This window comes from Hyla sarda, chromosome 7 (assembly GCF_029499605.1).
Source record: "Hyla sarda isolate aHylSar1 chromosome 7, aHylSar1.hap1, whole genome shotgun sequence".
NCBI classification, from domain to species: Eukaryota; Metazoa; Chordata; class Amphibia; order Anura; family Hylidae; genus Hyla; species Hyla sarda.
Window position 1 is genome coordinate 162316080 of NC_079195.1, and position 6000 is coordinate 162322079.

The window sequence follows — 6000 nt, forward strand, 5'->3', positions numbered from 1 at the left end:
TTGTAAGACTGTTCAAATTACCTTTGATACATGTTTTGGGACAGTAAGCCATATGATGGAGATATGTGCGGAACTTACAGTGGAAATTGTACTGGGCAGAGACTTTCCGTATTTCTGGCAGCTGTGAGATGCCGAGAGTGCACCTGAGAGTTCGCACACAAAGGTTCCGGAAGTAGTGAGGACTGGGGGGTCTCTACTGGACTGTGTGAATGGTGCTGTATATTGTGAACCCATGCAGGCTGATAATGTTTTTCTTGAAAAACTTATGTTAATGTGTTCTGATGTAAAGAGTACTGTTGCCACCTCTTGCAGGACAAAAGAAAACCTGTGTGAGCTCGAAATAGAAGGTAAAAAGATGACGGTTTTGTTAGATCCAAAATGTGTAATAAGTCTGGTAAAGACCAGCTGCAGAAAGCCAGACCCCGCTATAGTGTCTATATAAGCCGGTATTTGGGGTTATAAAACAGTTAATGTGTGTATTTCTACTCCCTATGGTACCATAAGTCACAAAGTTGCAATAGAAACTACCTTAGAGTATGAAGTAATGCTGGGGAAGGATTTTTTGTTTTTTCAGCAGTTGTGGGAAGATAGTCAGGTGACTAGAGCAGGAACACCTGATAGGCTCACAACACTTGGTTTTCACCACATAGCAGGGGACAGTAACTCAGCAGAGGCTGAGGACGGGGAGTGTCAGCAGACCCTAGGTATATGTCAGGTGGAAGTGTGCCAGACCACTAGGGGAGCTGAAGAACAGTCTGCGAGTCAAGTTAAAGAGGTGACTGGAATAGAAGCTACGGAGATGGCTGCGGAAAAAACAAAACTCCGGAAGAGAGTACCAGTGGAGCTTGGGGCTGCGCTTACGGTCACAGACAGAGTCCTTAGTGAAGGAGACTGTGAAAAGACAAAAGAAAAGTCTTCCAAGAAGCCGAGAGACAGTTCAGAGGAACTGTTCAGGAATCACCCTGACTCGCTGGTGCCAAGAGCCATTGAAGTTGTTGCTAGGGGCAACAAACTTACCGCCAAGGGATTGCCGGTCCGACTGGAGTGTTTAGCAAGAGTCTCCAGAGTTGCCAACGTGGTGGGAGAGGAAGAGTGCCAGGTGTCAGTGGCACCTGTTGTTAGTGATAATATTGAGGCACAAGTGGCCGCAACCTCGAAAAAGGGGGAGACCATCTAGAGATGGAGAAGAGCTGGGTCGAGTGTCTGGCAGAGGACCAGAGGATGTCTGAAGGTCTAACAGCGAAAGTGAGGAGACCACTGTCAGTAAAAGGTCTCGGAAAAGACGAGCTGGCCTTGAAAAAAAACTGGAGCAGATCCAAAATCTGGAAGAACCCCTGCAGATGGTTTCTGTGAGGTTGATGGAGAAAGAAAAAGAGGTACATCGCTTGACAGAGGAGAAGGACAAATCACTTGCTGACTTTAAGAAAGAGCAAGAAGCGAGGCTTCAGCTGGAAAAAGTCATGGAGCATCACAAAAGGGAGTTTGTGGCTCTGCAGGATGAACTGTCCCACTCCCAGGGTCTTGTGACCAGCAAGGAGAGTGAAGTGGAGAGTCTGGCCAAGCGGATGTCATTCCAGGAAGAAGAAGTGAGTCTTCTACATGGTGCATATCAGGCTCTGCGGAGTGATCACAAGGCTAGGCTGGTAGCCATGGAAAAAATTGAAAAAGAGAAGAATGAAATGATGATGGAAGTTGATGATCTGGACAGTAATCTGGAGAGTGTCTCTAAAGCTAAGAGACAACTTGAGGAGGAAGTCAAGGTGAAGAATGCCCTTGCACATGCTCTTCAATCTGCTTGTCATGACTTGCTCTGTGAGCAGTATGAGGAGGCCCTGGAACAAGTTGAGACTCTGCAACATGAAAACAAGAATTTGCCACAGGAGATCTCAGATCTATCTGAACAGATTGGTGAGAGTGGAAAATGTATCAATGAGTTAGAGAAGACCAAGAAACAGTTGCTGGACAGTGAGAAGATGATCTCTGGAAATCTCAAGAGTGAGCAGCTGAAATATATAAAGCTGGAAGATGACATGTAGATCTTAAAAGAGAGCCTGGAAGTGCAGAATAAAACGTGCAGAAGGTCCCACGTAGCTGCCTTGGTTTTGCTGGGAGCGCAACTCTACGAGCAGGTGGCTGTGCTGGCTGACAATGAACAGTTGAGGAAACAATTGCTGTCTTTGGAAGATACTGTCAGGGACTTGACAGAGTTACTTGACAGTGAGAGAATGAAGTCCGCTAAACTCCAGTGTAAGCTGCGAAAATGTGAGAAAAAGGAAGAGGACCAGGAAGTTCTAAAAGAGAGCAGAGACCAAGCTATGGTGGAATTTGCTCAAAGGCTTCTGGGGCAGAAGTTACGGGATACAGGGATGCTTTCTCTGAAGCCTGGTAAAAAGTCCTCTAATGCTAAGATTGAGGTGAAGCCCTGTAAGAAGTCCCCTGATGCTAGGACTGAGCTGAAACCTGGTGTGAAATCCTCTGAAGTGGAGACTAAGGAGAAGTCAGGCGGGAAATCCTCTGAACCTGAGCAGACCAAAAATTCTGAAGGTAATGCTGGGGCAGAGAAATCCTCTGAAGCAGAAGCTAAACCAGTGTCAACCTCAAAAGCTGTGAGTAAAGAAAATGGTACAACTGAGGCTACAGGTGAAGAGAAGAAGCCTGAAGAAGCTGCAAAGAAGACCAAAACGGTAGTAGAAGCTGATTCTACACAAGAATCTGAAGGAGCAAAAGACTCTGAAGCCAAACCTGAGGAAGCTGGTGCCCCTGAAGAGAAGGCTGGAAGGGATGAGGTGAAATCATGTGAGAAATCCACTGAAGTCAAGACTGAGGTGAAACCAGGTGGAAAGTCCTCTAAAGTTGAGACTGAGATGGACCCGTGTCGGAGGTCCTCTGAAGCTACAGAGAACAAGACAGTGGTTGGTGAAGCCACTGAGGCCAAAAGATTCTCCGAAGCAGAGGCAGAGGTCCGGCAAGCCAGAAGAAGACAAAGTTTAGAAGCATCGGTCCTCTCTGTCCTTAATTTCAAGAACCCTGCCCACACCAGGGTGAAGAACCTGGTACTGGAGAGGTGTGACCGAGAGACTTGCAATTGGTGGCTGGTAAAAGTCCGGAAGAAAGAAGTCAAGGACTTCAGAGAATGTGGGATAAAAGTTGTCCAAAAGAAAGGAAAGGCAGATGGTTTCTGCCTTTCAAATACATGTGCTCCTTCCCGGTGGTCTGAGCAAAGGGGGGGGGGGGGGGTTATGTGATGAGGTGGCAAGGAAAGGGTGTATTTCCTTGGCTCACCCTGAAGTATCTCTCACCTGCTCCTTAATTAATGAGGCAGGAGGGAAGGGAGGTGTGTATATAAGATGGAGACTCAGTCTAATGTGGGCTCTTCCTAGGAGACAGCAAGTGGGCTGTAGGGAAGAGACAGAGCCTGCTGAGGAGTACACAGCCCGAGCTATCAGTGGCTCAAAGAGTGACATGAATTGTGAGTAGAAGGTTGCAGCGGACATATGTTTAACCGACTGAGGGAAACTCAGCGGTTGTTAATCAGGACAAGCTGATCTGTTTAGTCAGTGACCAGACGGTGTAGGATTTTGTTTTGTTCCTGCTTTTTGTTTATTTCTTTCCCTGCAACCTGTCTAATAAAACTGGCAAGGTGCCAGATTTGCATTATAAACGTTTGTTTGCTGGTTTATTGAGAAGAAACGCATCCTGTGGCGTGGTCCAGGACGATCCCAGAGCTAATCCCCAAGACGGATCGTTACAACATCTATACACTATGATCGGCCCAGTTAATCATCATATAGAATGGCCTGGTAATCCACGGTTCATAATAAACATTCCTTTCATCCTTTTCCCTACATTAGTTCTACTTAATATGATGCCTGTATATACTCAACATACACTCAGTAATAACTCACTGCACGTTCTGACGGCCCCGTTCTATTTGTTTACATTTTGCAGCGTGACGGTCGGACGTCATCAGCCTCGCTATCAACCAGAGGAATGCAAGTTCATTCATAATCTAAGAGCGCTTTGTCCGGATGTTTACCCTTGTCACAGGGTGATTGACTGGTTACACGCTGTTACGCCGAGCGCTCCGGGTCCCCGCTCCTCCCCGGAGCGCTCGCAACATCCTCGCTACTGCAGCGCCCCGGTCAGATCTAATGACCGGGTGCGCTGCGCCACCGCCCCCAGCCGGGATGCGATTCGCGATGCGGGTGGCGCCCGCTTGCGATGCGCACCCCGGCTCCCGTACCTGACTCGCTCTCCGTCGGTCATGTCCCGGCGCGCGCGGCCCCGCTCCCTAGGGCACGCGCGCGCCGGGTCTCTGCGATTTAAAGGGCCACTGCGCCACTGATTGGCGCAGTTGGTCTAATTAGTGTGTTCACCTGTGCACTCCCTATGTATACCTCACTTCCCCTGCACTCCCTCGCCGGATCTTGTTGCCATTGTGCCAGTGAAAGCATTTCCTAGTGTGTTCCTAGCCTGTGTTCCAGACCTCCTGCCGTTGCCCCTGACTACAATCCTTGCTGCCTGCCCCGACCTTCTGCTACGTCCGACCTTGCTCTTGTCTACTCCCTTGTACCGCGCCTATCTTCAGCAGTCAGAGAGGTTGAGCCGTTGCTAGTGGATACGACCTGGTTACTACCGCCGCTGCAAGACCATCCCGCTTTGCGGCGGGCTCTGGTGAATACCAGTAGTAGCTTAGAACCGGTCCACTAGCACGGTCCACACCAATCCCTCTCTGGCACAGAGGATCCACCTCCTGCCAGCCGAATCGTGACAGTAGATCCGGCCATGGATCCCGCTGAAGTTCCACTGCCAATTGTCGCCGACCTCACCACGGTGGTCGCCCAGCAGTCGCAACAGATAGCGCAACAAGGCCACCAGCTGTCTCAACTGACCGTGATGCTACAACAGCTACTACCACAGCTTCAGCAATCATCTCCTCCGCCAGCTCCTGCACCTCCTCCGCAGCGAGTGGCCGCTTCCGGCCTACGACTATCCTTGCCGGATAAATTTGATGGGGACTCTAAGTTTTGCCGTGGCTTTCTTTCACAATGTTCCCTGCACTTGGAGATGATGTCGGACCAGTTTCCTACTGAAAGGTCTAAGGTGGCTTTCGTAGTCAGCCTTCTGTCTGGGAAAGCTCTGTCATGGGCCACACCGCTCTGGGACCGCAATGACCCCGTCACTGCCTCTGTACACTCCTTCTTCTCGGAAATTCGAAGTGTCTTGAGGAACCTGCCCGAGCCTCTTCTGCTGAGACTGCCCTGCTGAACCTGGTCCAGGGTAATTCTTCCGTTGGCGAGTACGCCATCCAATTCCGTACTCTTGCTTCCGAATTATCCTGGAATAATGAGGCCCTCTGCGCGACCTTTAAAAAAGGCCTATCCAGCAACATTAAAGATGTTCTGGCCGCACGAGAAATTCCTGCTAACCTGCATGAACTCATTCATCTAGCCACTCGCATTGACATGCGTTTTTCCGAAAGGCGTCAGGAGCTCCGCCAGGATATGGACTTTGTTCGCACGAGGCGTTTTTTCTCCCCGGCTCCTCTCTCCTCTGGTCCTCTGCAATCCGTTCCTGTGCCTCCCGCCGTGGAGGCTATGCAAGTTGACCGGTCTCGCTTGACACCTCAAGAGAGGACACGACGCCGCATGGAGAATCTTTGCCTGTACTGTGCCGGTACCGAACACTTCCTGAAGGATTGTCCTATCCGTCCTCCCCGCCTGGAAAGACGTACGCTGTCTCCGCACAAGGGTGAGACAGTTCTTGATGTCAACTCTGCTTCTCCACGCCTTACTGTGCCTGTGCGGATATCTGCCTCTACCTTCTCCTTCTCTACTATGGCCTTCTTGGATTCCGGATCTGCAGGAAATTTTATTTTGGCCTCTCTCATCAACAGGTTCAACATCCCGGTGACCAGTCTCGCCAGACCCCTCTACATCAATTGTGTTAACAATGAAAGATTGGACTGTACCGTGCGTTACCGCACGGAGCCCCTCCTAA